Source organism: Pseudophryne corroboree, chromosome 2 (assembly GCF_028390025.1).
Source record: "Pseudophryne corroboree isolate aPseCor3 chromosome 2, aPseCor3.hap2, whole genome shotgun sequence".
In the NCBI taxonomy this organism is placed as follows: domain Eukaryota; kingdom Metazoa; phylum Chordata; class Amphibia; order Anura; family Myobatrachidae; genus Pseudophryne; species Pseudophryne corroboree.
The window spans coordinates 267,179,022-267,202,283 of NC_086445.1; the positions used below are offsets into that span (position 1 = coordinate 267,179,022).

Genomic DNA, 23,262 nt, shown 5'->3' on the forward strand with positions numbered 1-23,262 from the left:
ATATATATATGTGTGTATATGTGTGTATATATATATATATATATATATATATATATATATATATATATATACACACACACACACACAAGAACTGCTCAGTATGCATTCACCCCTTGATGAAGTCAGAGTGACGAAACGCGTTGGTGTGCCCCTTATGACTCTCCACATTAAGATAAGCAGCATTCTCTTGTCCCAGATTTTTTATTCATATTTATTAATGTTTTTTATATTTTATGGTTCTAGCCTTCTCTTACCTAGTATTTGCGAGTACATATACCCTCCATGTTTAGTCTATTTTTAACTATATCGTATTATAATAAAATAAATGTACTATTTTTTAACCAAACTATACGTATCCTGCCTATCTTCATAGTTAAACAGACACTGTCGGTCGCTGGTACCCCTATCCTATATACACTGCTCAAAAAAAATAAAGTGAACACTAAAATAACACATCCTAGATCTGAATGAATGAAATATTCTTATTAAATACTTTGTTCTTTACATAGTTGAATGTGCTGACAACAAAATCACACAAAAATTATCAATGGAAATCAAATTTATTGACCCATGGAGGTATGGATTTGGAGTTACACTCAAAATGAAAGTGGAAAAACACACTACAGGCTGATCCAACTTTGATGTAATGTCCTTAAAACAAGTGAAAATGAGGCTCAGTACTGTGTGTGGCCTCCACGTGCCTGTATGACCTCCCTACAACGCTTGGGCATGCTCCTGACGAGGTGGCGGATGGTCTCCTGAGGGATCTCCTCCCAGACCTGGACTAAAGCATCCGCCAACTCCTGGACAGTCTGTGGTGCAACGTTGGTGGATGGAGCGAGACATGATGTCCCAGATGTGCTCAATTGGATTCAGGTCTGGGGAATGGACGGGCCAGTCCATAGCACAAATGCCTTCGTCTTGCAGGAACTGCTGACACACTCCAGACACATGAGGTCTAGCATTGTCTTGCATTAGGAGGAACCCAGGGCCAACCGCACCAGCATATGGTCTCACAAGGGGTCTGAGGATCTCATCTCGGTACCTAATGGCAGTCAGGCTACCTCTGGCGAGCACATGGAGGGCTGTGTGGCCCCCCAAAGAAATGCCACCCCACACCATTACTGACCCACTGCCAAACCGGTCATGCTGGAGGATGTTGCAGGCAGCAGAACGTTCTCCTTGGCGTCTCCAGACTCTGTCACGTCTGTCACATGTGCTCAGTGAGAACCTGCTTTCATCTGTGAAGAGCACAGGGCGCCAGTGGCGAATTTGCCAATCTTGGTGTCCTCTGGCAAATGCCAAACGTCCTGCACGGTGTTGGGCTGTAAGCACAACCCCCCCCCTGTGGACGTCGGACCCTCATACCACCCTCATGGAGTCTGTTTCTGATCGTTTGAGTAGACACATGCATGCTTGCAGCTTGCTGGAGGTCATTTTGCAGGGCTCTGGCAGTGTTCCTCCTGTTCCTCCTTGCACAAAGGCGGAGGTGGCGGTCCTGCTGCTGGGTTGTTGCCCTCCTACGGCCTCCTCCACGTCTCCTGATGTACTGGCCTGTCTCCTGGTCTCCATGCTCTGGACACTACGCTGACAGACACAGCAACCCTTCTTGTCACAACTCGCATTGATGTGCCATCCTGGATGAGCTGCAATACCTGAGCCACTTGTGTGGGTTGTAGACTCCGTCTCATGCTACCACTAGAGTGAAAGCACTGCCAGCTTTCAAAAAAGTGACCAAAACATCAGCCAGAAAGCATAGGAGCTGAGAAGTGGTCTGTGGTCACCACCTGCAGAACAACTCATTTATTGGGGGTGTCTTGCTAATTGCCTAAAATTTCCACCGTTTGTCTATTCTATTTGCACAACAGCATGTGAAATTGACTGTCAATCAGTGTTGCTTCCTAAGTGGACAGTTTGATTTCACAGAAGTGTGATTGACTGGGAGTTACATTGTGTTGTTTAAGTGTTCCCTTTATTTTTTTGAGCAGTGTATATATATATATGGCGGGGTGGCTCACTGCACTACAAGTTCAGTGTGCTGTTAAGCACACAGACAGATTTTCCCGATGGCTGATATTGTTCTGGGTAACCCTAATAGAAAACTGCATGGTTTTGAATGTCGTGGCCATATACCCCAGGTGATTTGTACAGAAAATAATGCAATAATATACATAACTGTGGCTGGAGATCCTACCCCAAGTGACTAAAATGGCCACCATGGCACTGAAGGGGTTACAAGAACAAATCTGTTTCAATTTCAAATGTTTTGCCCGTCACCTGTAATTAGTAAAACATGTAAATACCACTAGGCGCCATTCTTGAACGTGATGCCAGCTCTAAGCACCAGTTGTGTAAAATATACTGTATATATATATTTTTGTTAATAATGGTTGATGTATAGCAGCCCCAGATCATGTCCAGCTGTCGCGGCAATCTAGGAGTGTTAACACTAGGTGCACAGGAGCTGCTGCAGCCGGGACTAAAGTTAAGTACACACTATACAATTATTGGCTCGATTTGCCAATAATTGGGAGAAAGACCAAAGTTATTCTATAGTGTGTACAAACGATCATTTCGGCATTTCGCCAATACTTCTGAAAAACGTTGCCCACACACACGAACTATAGATTTTTCGATTTGTCGTCCCAAACCAGAAATTTGCCCATATTTCCTAGGTTTTCCCGTCAATGTCATCCTCCTTGTGGGCGGTGTGATGTGGCAGAAAATTGGTAAATTGAAAAAAAAAAAATTTAAGAATTTACTCACCGGTAATTCTATTTCTCGTAGTCCGTAGTGGATGCTGGGAACTCCGTAAGGACCATGGGGAATAGACGGGCTCCGCAGGAGACTGGGCACTCTAAAAGAAAGATTAGGTACTATCTGGTGTGCACTGGCTTCTCCCTCTATGCCCCTCCTCCAGACCTCAGTTAAGGAAACTGTGCCCGGAAGAGCTGACACAACAAGGAAAGGATTTGGAATCCAGGGTAAGACTCATACCAGCCACACCAATCACACTGTACAACTTGAGATAACCATACCCAGTTAACAGTATGAACAACAACTGAGCCTCAGTAACAGATGGCTCATAACAATAACCCTTTAGTTAAGCAATAACTATATACATGTATTGCAGAGAGTCCGCACTTGGGACGGGCGCCCAGCATCCACTACGGACTACGAGAAATAGAATTACCGGTGAGTAAATTCTTATTTTCTCTGACGTCCTAGTGGATGCTGGGAACACCGTAAGGACCATGGGGATTATACCAAAGCTCCCAAACGGGCGGGAGAGTGCGGATGACTCTGCAGCACCGAATGGGCAAACACAAGATCCTCCTCAGCCAGGGTATCAAACTTGTAGAACTTAGCAAATGTGTTTGAACCCGACCAAGTAGCAACTCGGCAAAGTTGTAAAGCAGAGACCCCTCGGGCAGCCGCCCAAGAAGAGCCCACCTTCCTCGTGGAATGGGCTTTTACTGGTTTAGGATGCGGCAATCCTGCCGCAGAATGAGCTTGCTGAATCGTGTTACAGATCCAGCGTGCAATAGTTTGCTTTGAAGCCGGAGCACCCACTTTGTTGGGTGCATGCAGGATAAACAGCGAGTCAGTCTTCCTGACTCTAGCCGTCCTGGCTACATAGATTTTCAAAGCCCTGACTACATCAAGAAACCTGGAGTCCTTCAAGTCCCGAGTAGCCGCAGGCACCACAATAGGCTGGTTCAAATGAAACGCTGATACCACCTTAGGGAGAAATTGGGGACGAGTCCTCAACTCTGCCCTGTCCATATGAAAGATCAGATATGGGCTTTTACATGACAAAGCCGCCAATTCTGACACACGCCTAGCTGAAGCTAAGGCCAACAGCATGACCACCTTCCATGTGAGATACTTTAGGTCCACGGTCTTAAGTGGCCCAAACCAGTGTGATTTCAGGAAATCCAACACAACGTTAAGATCCCAAGGTGCCACTGGAGGCACAAAAGGGGGCTGAATATGCAGCACTCCCTTAACAAATGTCTGAACTTCAGGCAGTGAAGCCAGTTCTTTTTGAAAGAAAATAGATAGGGACGAAATCTGGACCTTTATGGACCCCAATTTTAGGCCTATAGTCACCCCTGACTGTAGGAAGTGCAGAAATCGACCCAGCTGGAATTCCTCTGTTGGGGCCTTCCAGGCTTCACACCAAGCAACATATTTCCGCCATATGCGGTGATAATGCTTTGCCGTCACATCCTTCCTAGCTTTTATCAGCGTAGGAATCACTTCATCCGGAATGCCCTTTTCCATTAGGATCCGGCGTTCAACCGCCATGCCGTCAAACGCAGCCGCGGTAAGTCTTGGAACAGACAGGGCCCCTGCTGTAACAGGTCCTGTCTGAGAGGCAGAGGCCATGGGTCCTCTGAGATCATTTCTTGTAGCTCTGGGTACCAAGTTCTTCTTGGCCAATCCGGAACGATGAGTATAGTTCTTACTCCTCTCTTTCTTACTATCCTCAGTACCTTGGGTATGAGAGGAAGAGGAGGGAACACATAAACCGACTGGTACACCCACGGTGTCACTAGTGCGTCCACAGCTATCGCCTGAGGGTCCCGTGACCTGGCGCAATATTTTTTTAGCTTTTTGTTGAGGCGGGACGCCATCATGTCCACCTGTGGCAGTTCCCAACGATTTACAATCTGTGTGAAGACTTCTTGATGAAGTCCCCACTCTCCCGGGTGGAGGTCGTGCCTGCTGAGGAAGTCTGCTTCCCAGTTGTCCACTCCCGGAATGAACACTGCTGACAGTGCTAGCACGTGATTCTACGCCCATCGAAGAATCCTTGTGGCTTCTGCCATTGCCATCCTGCTTCTTGTGCCGCCCTGGCAGTTTACATGGGCGACCGCCGTGATGTTGTCTGACTGAATCAGTACTAATTGGTTTTGAAGCAGGGGCTCTGCTTGAATCAGGGCGTTGTAGATGGCCCTTAGTTCCAGTATATTTATGTGTAGAGAAGTCTCCAGACTTGACCACTGTCCTTGGAAGTTTCTTCCCTGAGTGACTGCCCCCCATTCTCGGAGGCTTGCATCCGTGGTCACTACGACCAAGTCCTGTATGCCGAACCTGCGTGCCTCGAGAAGATGAGCACTCTGCAGCCACCACAGCAGAGACACCCTGGCCCTTGGGGACAGGGTGATCAACCGATGCATCTGAAGATGCGATCCGGACCATTTGTCCAACAGATCCCACTGAAAGATCCTTGCATGGAACCTGCCGAAAGGAATTGCATCGTAAGAAGCCACCATCTTTCCCAGGACTCGCGTGCAGTGATGCACCGACACCTGTTTTGGTTTCAGGAGGTCCCTGACCAGAGATGACAATTCCTGGGCCTTCTCCTCCGGGAGAAACACCTTCTTCTGTTCTGTGTCCAGAATCATTCCCAGGAAAAGCAGACGCGTCGTAGGAATCAGCTGCGACTTTGGGATATTCAGAATCCAACCGTGCTGTTGCAACACTTCCTGAGAGAGTGCTACGCTGACCAACAACTGCTCTTTGGACCTCGCCTTTATGAGGAGATCGTCCAAGTACGGGATAATTATAACTCCCTTTCTTCGAAGGAGTATCATCATTTCGGCCATTACCTTGGTAAATATTCTCGGAGCCGTGGAGAGACCAAACGGCAACGTCTGGAATTGGTAATGACAGTTCTGTACCACAAACCTGAGGTACTCCTGGTGAGGTGGTTAAATGGGGACATGCAAGTAAGCATCCTTGATGTCCAGCGACACCATAAAATCCCCCTCTTCCAGGCTTGCAATAATCGCCCTGAGCGATTCCATTTTGAACTTGAACTTCTTTATATAAAAGTGTTCAAGGATTTTAAATTTAGAATGGGTCTCACCGAACCGTCCGGTTTCGGTACCACAAACATTGTGGAATAGTAACCCCTTCCCTGTTGAAGGAGGGGGACCTTGATTATCACCTGCTGGAGGTACAGCTTGTGAATTGCCGCCAGTACTATCTCCCTTTCCCTGGGAGGAGCTGGCAAGGCTGATTTGAGGTAACGGCGAGGGGGAGTCGCCTCGAACTCCAGCTTGTATCCCTGAGATACAATTTGTACAGCCCAGAGATCCACTTGTGAGCGAACCCACTGGTTGCTGAAGTTTCGGAGACGCGCCCCCACCGCACCTGGCTCCGCCTGTGGAGCCTCAACGTCATACGGTGGACTTAGTGGAAGCAGGGGAGGATTTTTGTTCCTGGGAACTGGCTGCCTGGTGCAGCTTCTTTCCTCTACCCTTGCCTCTGGCCAGAAAGGATGCTCCTCTGACCCGCTTGCCTTACTGAGGCCGAAAGGACTGCATTTGATAATACGGTGCTTTCTTAGGCTGTGAGGGAACCTGAGGTAAAAAAGTCGACTTCCCAGCAGTTGCTGTGGATACGAGGTCCGAGAGACCGTCCCCAAATAATTCCTCACCCTTATAAAGCAAAACCTCCATGTGTTTTTTAGAATCAGCATCACCTGTCCACTGCCGAGTCCATAATACTCTCCTGGCAGAAATGGACATTGCATTAATTCTAGATGCCAGTAGGCAAATGTCCCTCTGTGCATCCCGCATATATAAGACGACGTCTTTTATATGTTCGATGGTTAGCAAAATAGTATCCCTGTCGAGGGAATCAATGTTGTCTGACAGGGTATCAGTCCATGCTGCTGCAGCACTACACATCCAGGCTGAAGCAATAGCAGGTCTCAGTAGAGTACCAGAGTGTGTATACACAGACTTCAGGATAGCTTCCTGCTTTCTATCCGCAGGATCCTTTAGGGCGGCCGTATCCTGAGACGGCAGTGCCACCCTTTTAGATAAGCATGTCAGCGCCTTGTCCACCCTAGGGGATGTTTCCCAACGTAACCTATCCGTTGGCGGGAAAGGGTACGCCATCAGTAACCTCTTAGAAATCACTAGTTTCTTATCAGGGGAACTCCACGCTTCTTCACACAAATCATTTAGTTCATCAGATGGGGGAAAAGTCACTGGCTGCTTTTTCTCCCCAAACATAATACCCCTTTTGGTGGTAACCGGGTTAATATCAGAAATGTGCAATACATCTTTCATTGCAGTAATCATGCATCGGATGGCTTTTGTAGACTGTACATTTGTCTCATCCTCATCTACACTGGAGTCAGACTCCGTGTCGACATCTGTGTCAACCATCAGAGCTAGCGGGCGTTTATGAGCCCCTGACGGCTTCTGAGTCGCCTGGGCAGGCGCGGGCTGAGACCCCGGCTGTCCCAAGGCTGCTGCGTCATCGAACCTTTTATGTAAGGAGTTGACACTGTCGGTTAAGACCTTCCACATATCCATCCAATCAGGTGGTGGCCCCGTCGGGGGCGACACCACATGTATCTGCCCCTGCTCTGCCTCCACGTAACCCTCCTCATCAAACATGTCGACACAGCCGTACCGACACACACACAGGGAATGCTCAGACTGAGGACAGGACCCCACAAAGTCCTTTGGGGAGACAGAGAGAGAGTATGCCAGCACACACCACAGCGCTATATAACACAGGGATTTACACTGCTAATAAGTGATTTTCCCAATAGCTGCTTGTTTTTATCGATTTGCGCCTAAATTTATGTGCCCCCCCTCTCTTTTTAACCCGTCTTGTACCTGGATACTGCAGGGGAGAGCCTGGGAAGCGTGCTTCCAGCGGAGCTGTGAAGGGGAAATGGCGCTGGTGTGCTGAGGAAGAAAGCCCCGCCCCCTCAGTGGCGGGCTTCTGTCACGCGTTTTCTATAACTTAATGGCGGGGTTTTTTACACATATACAGTTAACTGACTGTATTATGTGTATTTTATGCCAAAAGGTAATATTATTGCTGCCCAGGGCGCCCCCGTCCAGCGCCCTGCACCCTACAGTGACCGGAGTGTGTGGTGTGCTGTGGGAGCAATGGCGCACAGCTGCAGTGCTGTGCGCTACCTTAATGAAGACAGGAGTCTTCTGCCGCCGATTTCATCGTTCTTCTATCTTCTGGCTCTGCAAGGGGGACGGCGGCGCGGCTCCGGGAACGGACGATCGAGGTCAGGCCCTGTGTTCGAACCCTCTGGAGCTAATGGTGTCCAGTAGCCTAAGAAGCACAAGCTAGCTGCACGCAGGTAGGTTTGCTTCTCTCCCCTCAGTCCCACGTAGCAGTGAGTCTGTTGCCAGCAGATCTCACTGAAAATAAAAAACCTAACAAATACTTTCTTTTCTAGCAAGCTCAGGAGAGCCCACTAGGAGCACCCAGCTCTGGCCGGGCACAGATTCTAACTGGGGTCTGGAGGAGGGGCATAGAGGGAGGAGCCAGTGCACACCAGATAGTACCTAATATTTTTTTAGAGTGCCCAGTCTCCTGCGGAGCCCGTCTATTCCCCATGGTCCTTACGGAGTTCCCAGCATCCACTAGGACGTCAGAGAAAATCTTTTAGTGTGCAGCTCAGATATTGGTGCCTACAATTTCCCGAAAAATCGTCCGACTGTTGGGCTGACCAAAGATAAATAAATCTTACAGTGTGTACCTAGCTTTAGTCCTGAGGCTGCAGGGTTGTGTGACGCATGCTGGGAGACAGAGAGCCAGCTCCACATAACCCCCAGTGCTGAGAACAGACGAGCAATGTGCCCAGAGATCCACCTGCCGGGGAACCAGGACAGATTCCAGTGCAGCAATGCAGCATGTGAACCCTTAATGCTGTGCCTAAAGAGCCCCTGGGGACCAGAATCTTATCTCCCGGCATCCTAGCACTACAGGGAATGGGAATAGAGCACTCCAGATGTTGCAGTGATTCTGACTGATGCCATGGGGGAGAGCCCCAACAATTACAGCATGCAGGGCTAAGTAAAAGCACAGCACTGAGCGATGGGAACCATATGAAAGAACAAATTTAATACAATATATTGAACTGTAAGGCACTGCATCCATACTGCAGTGCTTAGGTATGGGAAGCCTGGAGCAGGTGCCAGGCACACAGTGAATTTAGTTAGCGGGTTTAAAATAAGAATTTACTCACCGGTAATTCTATTTCTCGTAGTCCGTAGTGGATGCTGGGAACTCCGTAAGGACCATGGGGAATAGCGGGCTCCGAAGGAGGCTGGGCACTCTAGAAAGATTTATGACTACCTGGTGTGCACTGGCTCCTCCCACTATGACCCTCCTCCAAGCCTCAGTTAGGACACCGTGCCCGGACGAGCAGACATAATAAGGAAGGATTTAGAATCCCGGGTAAGACTCTTACCAGCCACACCAATCACACCGTACAACTCGTGATACTATATCCAGTTTGACAGTATGAAAACAACTGAGCCTCTCAACAGATGGCTCAACAATAACCCTTTAGTTAACAATAACTATTTACAAGTATTGCAGACAATCCGCACTTGGGATGGGCGCCCAGCATCCACTACGGACTACGAGAAATAGAATTACCGGTGAGTAAATTCTTATTTTCTCTAACGTCCTAGTGGATGCTAGGAACTCCGTAAGGACCATGGGGATTATACCAAAGCTCCCAAACGGGCGGGAGAGTGCGGATGACTCTGTAGCACCGAATGAGAGAACTCCAGGTCCTCCTCAGCCAGGGTATCAAATTTGTAGAATTTTGCAAACGTATTTGCCCCTGACCAAGTAGCTGCTCGGCAAAGTTGTAAAGCCGAGACCCCTCGGGCAGCCGCCCAAGATGAGCCCACCTTCCTTGTGGAATGGGCCTTTACAGATTTTGGCTGTGGTATGCCTGCCACAGAATGTGCAAGCTGAATTGTACTACAAATCCAGCGAGCAATAGACTGCTTAGAAGCAGGAGCACCCAGCTTGTTGGGTGCATACAGGATAAACAGCGAGTCAGATTTTCTGACTCCAGCCGTCCTGGAAACATATATTTTCAGGGCCCTGACAACGTCTAGCAACTTGGAGTCCTCCAATTCACTAGTAGCCGCCAGCACCACAATAGGCTGGTTCAGGTGAAACGCTACCACCTTAGGGAGAAATTGGGGACGAGTCCTCAACTCTGCCCTATCCATATGGAAAATCAGATAAGGGCTTTTACATGATAAAGCCGCCAATTCTGACACTCGCCTGGCTGAAGCCAAGGCTAATAACATGACCACTTTCCACGTGAGATATTTCAGATCCACAGTTTTAAGTGGCTCAAACCAATGCGATTTTAAGAAACTCAACATCACGTTGAGATCCCAAGGTGCCACTGGAGGCACAAACGGGGGCTGAATATGCAGCACTCCTTTTACAAAAGTCTGAACTTCAGGTACTGAAGCTAGTTCTTTTTGAAAGAAAATCGACAGAGCTGAGATCTGTACTTTAATGGAGCCTAGTTTTAGGCCCATATCCACTCCTGCTTGCAGGAAATGCAGAAATCGACCTAGTTGAAATTCCTCTGTTGGGGCCTTATTGGCCTCGCACCATGCAACATATTTTCGCCATATACGGTGATAATGCGTTGCCGTAACATCTTTCCTGGCCTTAATAAGCGTAGGAATGACTTCTTCCGGAATACCCTTTTCCTTCAGGATCCGGTGTTCAACCGCCATGCCGTCAAACGCAGCCGCGGTAAGTCTTGGAACAGACAGGACCCCTGCTGTAGCTGGTCCTGTCTGAGCGGTAGAGGCCACGGGTCCTCTGAGAGCATCTCTTGAAGTTCCGGGTACCACGCTCGTCTTGGCCAATCCGGAACCACGAGAATTGTGTTTACTCCTCGCTTTCTTATTATTCTCAATACCTTTGGTATGAGAGGCAGAGGAGGGAACACATAAACCGACTGGTACACCCACGGTGTCACTAGAGCGTCCACAGCTATCGCCTGAGGGTCCCTTGACCTGGCGCAATATCTTTTTAACTTTTTGTTGAGGCGGGACGCCATCATGTCCACCTGTGGTTTTTCCCAACGGTTTACCAGCATCTGGAAGACTTCTGGATGAAGACCCCACTCTCCCGGGTGGAGGTCGTGTCTGCTGAGGAAGTCTGCTTCCCAGTTGTCCACTCCCGGAATGAACACTGCTGACAGTGCTAGTACATGATTCTCCGCCCATCGGAGAATTCTTGTGGCTTCTGCCATCGCCATCCTGCTTCTTGTGCCGCCCTGTCGATTTACATGGGCGACTGCCGTGATGTTGTCTGACTGGATCAGCACTGGCTGGTGTAGGAGCAGGGATTTTGCTTGACTTAGGGCATTGTAGATGGCCCTTAGTTCCAGAATATTTATGTGAAGGGAAGTCTCCTGACTCGACCATAGTCCTTGGAAGTTTCTTCCCTGTGTGACTGCCCCCCAGCCTCGAAGGCTGGCATCCGTGGTCACCAGGACCCAGTCCTGTATGCCGAACCTGCGGCCCTCTAGAAGATGGGCACTCTGCAGCCACCACAGTAGAGACACCCTGGTTCTTGGAGACAGGGTTATTAAGCGATGCATCTGAAGATGCGAACCGGACCACTGGTCCAACAGGTCCCACTGAAAGATTCTGGCATGGAACCTGCCGAAGGGAATTGCTTCGTAAGAAGCCACCATCTTTCCCAGGACCCGCGTGCAGCGATGCACTGATACCTGTTTTGGTTTCAGGAGGTCTCTGACTAGAGATGACAACTCCCTGGCTTTCTCCTCCGGGAGAAACACTTTTCTCTGGACTGTATCCAGAATCATACCCAGGAACAGTAGCCGTGTCGTCGGAACCAGCTGTGACTTTGGGATATTCAGAATCCAGCCGTGCTGGTGCAGCACTTCCTGAGATAGTGCCACTCCCACCAACAACTGTTCCTTGGACCTCGCTTTTATTAGGAGATCGTCCAAGTACGGGATAATTAGAACTCCCTTTCTTCGAAGGAGTATCATCATTTCCGCCATAACCTTGGTAAATACCCTCGGTGCCGTGGACAGGCCAAACGGCAGCGTCTGGAATTGGTAATGGCAATCCTGTACCACAAATCTGAGGTACTCCTGGTGAGGATGGTAAATGGGGACATGCAAGTAAGCATCCTTGATGTCCAGGGATACCATGTAATCCCCCTCGTCCAGGCTTGCAATAACCGCCCTGAGCGATTCCATCTTGAACTTGAATTTCTTTATGTATGTGTTCAAGGATTTCAAATTTAGAATGGGTCTCACCGAACCGTCCGGTTTCGGTACCACAAATAGTGTGGAATAATAACCCCGGCCTTGTTGAAGTAGGGGTACCTTGATTATCACCTGCTGGGAATACAGCTTGTGAATTGCCGCTAGCACCGCCTCCCTGTCTGAGGGAGCAATCGGCAAGGCAGATTTTAGGAACCGGTGGGGTGGGGACGCCTCGAATTCCAGCTTGTACCCCTGAGATACTATTTGCAGGATCCAGGGATCCACCTGTGAGCGAACCCACTGATCGCTGAAATTTTTGAGGCGACCCCCCACCGTACCTGGCTCCGCCTGTGGAGCCCCACCGTCATGCGGCGGACTTGGAAGAAGAAGCGGGGGAGGACTTTTGCTCCTGGGAACCTGCTGTTTGTTGCAGCCTTTTTCCCCTACCTCTGCCTCTGGACAGAAAAGACCCGCCTTTTCCACGCCTGTTTTTCTGGGTCCGAAAGGACTGAACCTGATAAAACGGCGCCTTCTTAGGCTGTGAGGGGACATGGGGTAAAAACGCTGACTTCCCAGACGTTGCTGTGGAAACTAGGTCCGAGAGACCATCCCCAAATAATTCCTCACCCTTATATGGTAACACTTCCATGTGCTTTTTTGAATCTGCATCTCCTGTCCACTGGCGAGTCCATAAGCCTCTCCTAGCAGAAATGGACAATGCACTTACTTTAGATGCCAGTCGGCAGATTTCCCTCTGTGCATCTCTCATATATAAGACTGAGTCTTTTATATGGTCTATGGTTAACAGGATCGTGTCTCTGTCTAATGTGTCAATATTTTCTGACAGTTTATCTGACCATGCAGCGGCAGCACTGCACATCCAAGCTGACGCAATAGCTGGCCTAAGTATAATGCCTGTGTGTGTATATACAGACTTCAGGATCGCCTCCTGCTTTCTATCAGCAGGTTCCTTGAGGGCGGCCGTATCCGGAGACGGTAGTGCCACCTTTTTAGACAAACGTGTGAGCGCTTTATCCACTCTAGGGGGTGTTTCCCAACGTGACCTATCCTCTGGCGGGAAAGGGAACGCCATTAATACCTTCTTAGGAATTACCAATTTTTTATCAGGGAAAGCCCACGCTTCTTCACACACTTCATTTAATTCATCTGATGGGGGAAAAACTACGGGTAGTTTTTTCTCTCCAAACATAATACCCTTTTTAGTGGTACCTGTAGTTATATCAGAAATGTGTAACACCTCTTTCATTGCCTCAATCATGCAGTGAATGGCCTTAGTGGGCATCAGGTTTGACTCATCGTCGTCGACACTGGTGTCAGTATCAGTGTCGACATCTGGGTCTGCTTGAGGTAGCGGGCGTTTTAGAGCCCCTGACGACCCATGCGACGCCTGGGCAGGCACGAGCTGAGAAGTCGGCTGTCCCACATTTGGCATGTCGTCGATTTTCTTATATAAGGAGTCTACACGTGCACTCATTACTTTCCATAAGCCCATCCATTCAGGTGTCTGCCCCGCAGGGGGTGACATCCCTTCTAAAGGCATCTGCTCCGCCTCCACATCATTATCCTCATCAAACATGTCGACACAGCCGTACCGACACACCGCACACACACAAGGAATGCTCCGAATGAGGACAGGACCCACAAAAGCCCTTTGGGGGGACAGAGTGAGAGTATGCCAGCACACACCAGAGCGCTATATAATGCAGGGACTAACTGAGTTATGTCCCCTATAGCTGCTTTTTATATTATATATATATTGCGCCCAAATTTAGTGCCCCCCCTCTCTGTTTTTACCCTGTTCTGTAGTGTAGACTGCAGGGGAGATCCAGGGAGCTTCCTTCCAGCGGATCTGTGAAGGAGAAATGGCGCCAGTGTGTCTGAGGGAGATCGCTCCGCCCCTTTTCCGCGGCCTATTCTCCCGCTTTTTTCTGGATTCTGGCAGGGGTATTTACCACATATATAGCCTCTGGGGCTATATATTGTGGTATTTTTGCCAGCCAAGGTGTTTTTATTGCTGCTCAGGGCGCCCCCCCCCCAAGCGCCCTGCACCCTCAGTGACCGGAGTGTGAAGTGTGCATGAGGAGCAATGGCGCACAGCTGCAGTGCTGTGCGCTACCTTGGTGAAGACTGATGTCTTCTGCCGCCGTTTTTCCGGACCTCTTCTAGCTTCTGGCTCTGTAAGGGGGACGGCGGCGCGGCTCCGGGACCGAACACCAAGGACTGGGCCTGCGGTCGATCCCTCTGGAGCTAATGGTGTCCAGTAGCCTAAGAAGCCCAATCCGGCTGCAAGCAGGCGAGTTCGCTTCTTCTCCCCTTAGTCCCTCGCTGCTGTGAGCCTGTTGCCAGCAGGTCTCACTGAAAATAAAAAACCTAAAACTATACTTTCTTTCTAAGGGCTCAGGAGAGCCCCTAGTGTGCATCCAACCTCGGCCGGGCACGAAATCTAACTGAGGCTTGGAGGAGGGTCATAGTGGGAGGAGCCAGTGCACACCAGGTAGTCATAAATCTTTCTAGAGTGCCCAGCCTCCTTCGGAGCCCGCTATTCCCCATGGTCCTTACGGAGTTCCCAGCATCCACTAGGACGTTAGAGAAAATAAGATTTTACTCACCGGTAAATCTATTTCTCTAACGTCCTAGTGGATGCTGGGAACTCCGTAAGGACCATGGGGAATAGACGGGCTCCGCAGGAGACTGGGCACTCTAAAAGAAAGATTAGGTACTATCTGGTGTGCACTGGCTCCTCCCTCTATGCCCCTCCTCCAGACCTCAGTAAGGATACTGTGCCCGGAAGAGCTGACACAATAAGGAAGGATTTTGAATCACGGGTAAGACTCATACCAGCCACACCAATCACACCGTATAACTTGAGATACTATACCCAGTTAACAGTATGAAATATAACTGAGCCTCTCAACAGATGGCTCAACAATAACCCTTTAGTTAAGCAATAACTATATACAAGTATTGCAGACAATCCGCACTTGGGATGGGCGCCCAGCATCCACCACGGACTACGAGAAATAGATTTACCGGTGAGTAAAATCTTATTTTCTCTGACGTCCTAGTGGATGCTGGGAACTCCGTAAGGACCATGGGGATTATACCAAAGCTCCCAAACGGGCGGGAGAGTGCGGATGACTCTGCAGCACCGAATGAGAGAACTCAAGGTCCTCCTCAGCCAGGGTATCAAATTTGTAGAATTTAGCAAACGTGTTTGCCCCTGACCAAGTTGCAGCTCGGCAAAGTTGTAAAGCCGAGACCCCTCGGGCAGCCGCCCAAGATGAGCCCACTTTCCTCGTGGAATGGGCTGTTACTGATTTAGGATGCGGCAATCCAGCCGCAGAATGCTCCAGCTGAATTGTGCTACAAATTCAGCGAGCAATAGTCTGCTTAGAAGCAGGAGCACCTATTTTGTTGGGTGCCTACAGGATAAAAAACCGAGTCAGTTTTCCTGACTCCAGCCGTCCTGGAAATATAAATTTTTAAGGCCCTGACTACGTCCAGTAACTTGGAATCTTCCAAGTCCCTAGTAGCCGCAGGCACTACAATAGGTTGGTTCAAGTGAAAAGCTGATACCACCTTAGGGAGAAACTGGGGACGAGTCCTCAATTCTGCCCTATCCATATGGAAAATCAGATAAGGGCTTTTACATGACAAAGCCGCCAATTCTGACAACGCCTGGCCGAAGCCAAGGCCAATAACATGACCACTTTCCACGTGAGATATTTCAAATCCACAGTTTTAAGTGGCTCAAACCAATGTGATTTTAAGAAACTCAACACCACGTTGAGATCCCAAGGTGCCACAGAAGGCACAAAAAAGGGGCTGAATATGTAGCACTCCCTTTACAAATGTCTGAACTCCAGGCAGTGAAGCCAGTTCTTTCTGGAAGAAAATCGACAGAGCCGTAATCTGGACCTTAATGGAACCCAAATTTAGGCCCATAGTCACTCCTGACTGTAGGAAGTGCAGAAAACGACCCAGCTGAAATTCCTCTGTTGGGGCCTTCCTGGCCTCACCCCACGCAACATATTTTCGCCAAATACGGTGATAATGGTTTGCGGTTACTTCTTTCCTGGCTTTTATCAGCGTAGGAATGACTTCCTCCGGAATGCCCTTTTGCTTTAGGATCCGGAATTCAACCGCCATGCCGTCCAACGCAGCCGCGGTAAGTCTTGGAACAGACAGGGCCCCTGCTGTAGCAGATCCTGTCTGAGCGGTAGAGGCCATGGGTCCTCTGATATTATTTCTTGAAGTTCTGGGTACCAAGCTCTTCTTGGCCCATCCGGAACCACGAGTATCGTTCTTACTCCTCGTTTTCTTATTATTCTCAGTACCTTTGGTATGAGAGGCAGAGGAGGGAATACATAAACCGACTGGTACACCCACGGTGTCACTAGAGCGTCCACAGCTATTGCCTGAGGGTCCCTTGACCTGGCGCAATATCTAGTTTTTTGTTTAGGCGGGACGCCATCATGTCCACCTGTGGCCTTTCCCAACGGTTTACCAACAGTTGGAAGACTTCTGGATGAAGTCCCCACTCTCCCGGGTGTCGGTCGTGTCTGCTGAGGAAGTCTGCTTCCCAGTTGTCCACTCCCGGAATGAACACTGCTGACAGTGCTAAGACGTGATTTTCCACCCATCGGAGAATCCTTGTGGCTTCTGCCATCGCCATCCTGCTTCTTGTGCCGCCCTGTCGGTTTACATGGGCGACTGCCGTGATGTTGTCTGATTGGATCAGTACCGGCTGGTTTTGAAGCAGAGGCCTTGCCAGACTTAGGGCATTGTAAATGGCCCTCAGTTCCAGAATATTTATGTGTAGGGACGACTCCTGACTTGACCAAAGTCCTTGGAAATTTCATCCCTGTGTGACTGCCCCCCAGCCTCGAAGGCTGGCATCCGTGGTTACCAGGACCCAGTCCTGTATGCCGAATCTGCGGCCCTCTTTAAGATGAGCACTCTGCAGCCACCACAGTAGAGATACCCTGGTCCTTGGAGACAGGGTTATCAGCCGATGCATCTGAAGATGCGATTCCGACCACTTGTCCAAGAGGTCCCACTGAAAGGTTCTTATATGGAATCTGCCGAATGGAATTTTGCTTCGTAAGAAGCTACCATTTTTCCCAGGACTCGTGTGCAGTGATGTACCGATACCTGTTTTGGTTTCAGGAGGTCTCTGACTAGAGATGACCGCTCCTTGGCTTTCTCCTGCGGGAGAAACACTTTTTTCTGTTCTGTGTCCAGAACCATCCCCAGGAACAGCAGGCGTGTGGTAGGAACCAGCTGTGACTTTGGAATGTATAGAATCCATCCGTGCTGTTGTAGCACTTCCCGAGATAGTGCTACTCCGACCAACTGCTCCATGGACCTCGCCTTTATAAGGAGATCGTCCAAGTACGGGATAATTAAAAACTCCCATTTTTCGAAGGAGTATCATCATTTCTGCCATTACCTTGGTAAAGACCCTCGGTGCCGTGGACAGTCCAAACGGCAGTGTTTGGAATTGGTAATGGCAATCCTGTACCACAAATCTGAGGTACTCCTGTTGAGGATGGTAAATGGGGACATGTAGGTAAGCATCCTTGATGTCCAGGGATACCATGTAATCCCCCTCCTCCAGGCTTGCAATAACCGCCCTGAGCGATTCCATCTTGAACTTGAATTTTTTTATGTATGTGTTCAAGGACTTCAATTTAAAATGGGTCTCACCGAACCGTCCGGTTTCGGTACCACAAACAGTGTGGAATAGTAACCCCGTCCTTGTTGAAGTAGGGGCACCTTGACTATTACCTGCTGGGAATACAGCTTGTGAATTGCCTCTAGCACAGCCTCCCTGCCTGAGGGAGTTGTCGGCAAGGCAGATTTCAGGAAACGGCGGGGGGGAGACGCCTCGAATTCCAGCCTGTACCCCTGAGATACTACTTGAAGGATCCAGGGATCCACCTGTGAGCGAGCCCACTGATCGCTGAAATTTTTGAGGTGGCCCCCCACCGTACCTGGCTACGCCTGTGGAGCCCCCGCGTCATGCGGTGGACTCAGAGGAAGCGGGGGAAGAATTTTGATTCTGGGAACTGGCTGACTGGTGCAGCTTTTTCCCTCTTCCCTCGTCTCTGTGCAGAAAGGAAGCGCCTTTGACCCGCTTGCTTTACTGAAGCCGAAAGGACTGTACCTGATAATACAGTGCTTTCTTAGGCTGTGAGGAAACCTGAGGTAAAAAAAAATTCTTCCCAGCTGTTGCTGTGGATACAAGGTCCCAGAGACCATCCCCAAACAATTCCTCACCCTTATAAGGCTCTATGTGCCTTTTAAAGTCAGCATTACCTGTCCAGTGTCGGGTCTCTAATACCCTCCTGACAGAATGGACATTGCATTAATTCTGGATGCCAGCCGGCAAAATATCCCTCTGTGCATCCCTCATATATAAGACGACGTCTTATGTTCGCAAAATAGTATCCCTGTTTGACAGGGTTACAGACCACGCTGCAGCAGCACTATCTGCAGGTCTCAGTCTAGTACCTGAGTGTGTAAATACAGACTTCAGGATAGCCTCCTGCTTTTTATCAGCAGGTACCTTCAAAGTGGCCGTATCCTAAGACGGCAGTGCCACCTTTTTTGACAAACGTGTGAGCGCCTTATCCACCCTAGGGGATATCTCCCAGCGTAACTTATCCTCTGGCGGGAAAAGGTACGCCATCAGTAACTTTTTAGAAATTACCAGTTTCTTATCAGGGGAACCCACGCTTTTTCACACTTCATTCACTCATTAGATGGGGGAACAAAACACTGCCTGCTTTTTCTCCCCAAACATAAAACCCTTTTTTAGTGGTACTTGGGTTAATGTCAGAAATGTGTAACACATTTTTTATTGCCGGGATCATGTAACAGATGTTCCTAGTGGATTGTGTATATGTCTCAACCTCGTCGACACTGGAGTCAGACTCCGTGTCGACATCTTTTGAGCCCCTGATGGCCTTTGAGACGCCTGGGCAGGCGCGGGCTGAGAAGCTGGCTGTCCCATAGCTGTTACGTCATCCAGCCTTTTATGTAAGGAGTTGACACTGTCGGTTAATACCTTCCACCTATCCATCCACTCTGGTGTCGGCCCACAGGGGGCGACATCCCATTTATCGGCATCTGCTCCGCCTCCACATAAGCCTCCTCATCAAACATGTCGACACAGCCGTACCGACACACCGCCCACACACAGGGAATGCTCTGACTGAGGACAGGACCCCACACAGCCCTTTGGGGAGACAGAGAGAGAGTATGCCAGCACACACCAGAGCGCTATATAATGTAGGGATAAACAGTATCACTGAGTGAATTTTCCCCAATAGCTGCTTGTATAAACAATATTGCGCCTAAATTTAGTGCCCCCCCTCTCTTTTTAACCCTTTGAGCCTGAAAACTACAGGGGAGAGCCTGGGGAGCTGTCTTCCAGCTACACTGTGAAGAGAAAATGGTGCCAGTGTGCCGAGGGAGATAGCTCCGCCCCTTTTTCGCGGACTTTTCTCCCGCTTTTTTATGGATTCTGGCAGGGGTAATTATCACATATATAGCCTCTGGGGCTATATATTGTGATTATTTTGCCAGCCAAGGTGTTTTTATTGCTGCTCAGGGCGCCCCCCCCCAGCGCCCTGCACTCTCAGTGACCGGAGTGTGAAGTGTGTATGAGGACTGAAGTCTTCTGCCGCCAATTTTCTGGACCATCTTCATGCTTCTGGCTCTGTAAGGGGGACGGCGGCGCGGCTCCGGGAACCAACACCAAGGACGGGTCCTGCGGTCGATCCCTCTGGAGCTAATGGTGTCCAGTAGCCTAAGAAGCCCAAGCTAGCTGCAAGCAGGTAGGTTCGCTTCTTCTCCCCTTAGTCCCTCGTTGCAGTGAGCCTGTTGCCAGCAGGTCTCACTGTAAAATAAAAAACCTAACATATACTTTCTTTCTAGGAGCTCAGGAGAGCCCCTAGTGTGCATCCAGCTCGGCCCGGCACAGAAATCTAACTGAGGTCTGGAGGAGGGGCATAGAGGGAGGAGCCAGTGCACACCGGATAGTACCTAATCTTTCTTTTAGAGTGCCCAGTCTCCTGCGGAGCCCGTCTATTCCCCATGGTCCTTACGGAGTTCCCAGCATCCACTAGGACGTCAGAGAAATTTATTTTATTATTAAAATGTGCCTGCATGTATCTAAAGTAAAATACACTTACTCTCTCCCTGGAGGTCTAGGGGTAAGCCGAAGCGCTCTGTGGGCTGCTTGGTCCTTCTGTCCAACTTCCCATGGCCAGGAGACTCTGCCTGGGGATCTTGCTGCCCATATATGTGGCTGGGTTTTAGCTAGAGATGGTAAGCTGGGCACTTAGCGGTTTCCTGGAAGTCAGTTTTGGAGGGAACTATCCACCCATTCTAGAAATGCCGGCGACTATCAACCCAGGAATAAAGGAGTGACCACTCCCACTGTCCATTAGGGACAATGTTAAAAGGTGAGCATGACTCGTGCATGCCAGGCACATGCCCTCAACTTGAATGGGTAAAAACCACAAGGCGGAACTACTCATTGTGGAATAGTCTATTGGACCCAGATAAAAGAGGGATTGTGAGCCCAGTTTTGCACATATCTTCTGTGTCATCAAGAAGAGTTGTACTTCTGTAAACATCTATTAATGGTGCGTAGCACCTTTAGCGATGCATTTAATCTTTAAGACTTCTTGCCCTGGCATTTTGCCTTTAAGACTACTGCATCTGTATCCTGCAACCAACAAAATTGCGCAAAACGCTATTCTGTTCCCCGGCTGTCCATTATTGAGCCCAGTGTCTCCAAGCTCTGATCTCTGCCAGCTACCCTACAGAGAACTGGTCCCTGGTGAGGGACCAGTGGGAATCAGCAGACACCAAATAGGGGGAGTTGTTGTAGCAGCAACTTGTCCAATCATACCAAGGAGTAGGTGGTTTTCAGGCACCGATGGTAGGAGCCCGAGTGGAAATAATTACTTCCAGGTGCTGACCGCAGGAGCCTGGTGGTTGCAGCAAGTTACCTGCACACTGAAGTGGGTGGAGTAACAGGTGGTTACTGGAGGTAAGAGGGAATCCCTTATTAGACCAGGTCCAGTAGGATCAAACAAAGGGGTACATTTACTAAGCAGTGATAAAAGCGGAGAAGTGAGCCAGTGGAGAGGTTGCCCATGGCAACCAATCAGCACTGAAGTAACATCTATTATTTGCATACTATAAAATGATACAGAGCTGCTGATTGGTTGATGGGGAAATTTCTCCACTGGCTCACTTCTCCGTTCTTATCACTGCTTAGTAAATGTACCCCTAAGTCTGTTATCGCTTGGCGCAGAAAGGTGCATCTGGTCATAATAACCTGCTAGTCTGCTTAATCAGTTTATATTGTCCGTTGGTAAAAATACCTTCTAAACTTGCATGTCAAAAAGCAGACAGAGTAAAAACTAACCTCTGGGAAAGGGATCAAATTGTACTTCTTATAGTTGATCATCAAACTTTGTGAATCCAGTACCATGCTATAGCCTATGAAATTGATGACTTCTCCTGGTGGAGTCCAAGATATTAAGAAGCCCATCAGATATGATGACTGCAAAACATAAGTTGCTCTGACCACTTTCTAAAGCACTGCTTGGATCTCAGACAAGACTTCAGAATGGTCTTTATTTTTCTATCTGTTCATTCAGGTATAGACCGTGTTTCACAGAGCAATTTACCAAATTGCTAAGAGGAAGGGAAGGAAAGCAATTGCTCCTGATATTTTCAGATTCAGCCAATTCCGCAAAGTCCTGGAAGTGTAATGTCTGCCACTCCAAACCATATACCCCATTCTGTCTGCTAGACTACTTTGCAGAGCACAATGAATCCTTGATATCAGAATCCTCTGATACTTCATCCTCTTCTTCAGAGGAGCACTCAGATTCAGACTCTCCATATGACATACCCGCTGTTGCTTTTGAGACCTTGGCTAGGTAGACTTCTCGAAAATTTTGTTTAAGGGAAAACTTTAACAAGACCCTGCACCAGTTGAGCAAATACTTGCACCAAAACTGGCTTGTCTAATGGCATCACTAAAGAACTTGAAGGTCCCTGATCAAAAGTGTTAAGACAAATGAGATCAGAAGCTTCAGCAATAAATACATGCAGCGAGCTGCTTTAACCCAAGCGTGTTCTTTAAACAGAAGCGACTGACAAGTTGTCCCATTTGTCTTGTTTCATTCTGTGAACCACAGCCATCAAGGAGGAGATGTATGCTGCCTCAAAGTTGCAGGTCCCACCAGGACTCGGCAGCCACTGCTGCGAAGGACAGCTGCCTTCCAGCTGAATTCTGCCTGTGCTCGGACTCACCCCACCTCTTCACCCGAGTGTTGGGTCATATACAAATACGCTTACTAAAACCAGTAGAGAGGAATCACATACATTGCCACTCACCCGCACTTAGCTGATGTTCCATGAAATGCAGAGACAGGGAGTATCAGGGCTGATACAAAACAGCAACCATATGCTCCACACACCCAAAAACTTTAAAGCCCAGTACTCACGGGCCGATCAAGGAGAGATGCGTGCTGAGCGAACCGCTCAGCACACATCTCTCCTGCCGCTCAGCACAGCGCGATCTGTGCTGAGCGTGCGGGGGGAGACGGGGGGGCCGCTCACTTCACCCAGCGGGTGAAGTGAGCGACCCGCTAGATTGGCCTGCATGCAGGCCAATCTAGCAGCGGCGATAGCGATGTGCGGGGCCGCGCATCGCTATCGCCGAGGGGGCTACACACGGAGCGATCCTGCCGATATTCTAAGCAATCTAGTCAGATTGCTTAGAATATCGCTCCGTGAGTACCCCCCTTTAGAGGAAGATTGTTTAAACAATGACAAACATTTTTGAAAGCTTTATCTCTTTTACTTAGGATTAAATGGAGGGTACACAAAAAAGGTTTCCATTTTTGTATGAATACACATAGGATCTATGAAAAGACGTGGACATATGTGTTTTGGAGACCGCGATCGGGGAAATAAAGATAGATGGTTTATAGCGGATTTGGTTTCACCCGTCTCAGGCAGGCAATACAAAACCATTGATAAGCGCCGGCTTTGGAGCAAATTGGATACCCCCTGGGGGTAGGTAGTTAGATAATTGGAAACAGCCCGAAGAAGTCTTAAGGTCAGCACTCACTGGC

The 23,262-nt window shown here is 49.0% G+C and overlaps 1 protein-coding gene across 1 annotated transcript in view; it reads right to left on the minus strand.

Annotated features, from left to right (window-relative positions):
• RB1 (RB transcriptional corepressor 1) overlaps positions 1–23,262 on the minus strand; it is a 593,146-nt gene that overhangs the window by 439,237 nt on the left and 130,647 nt on the right. The window lies entirely within an intron of this gene.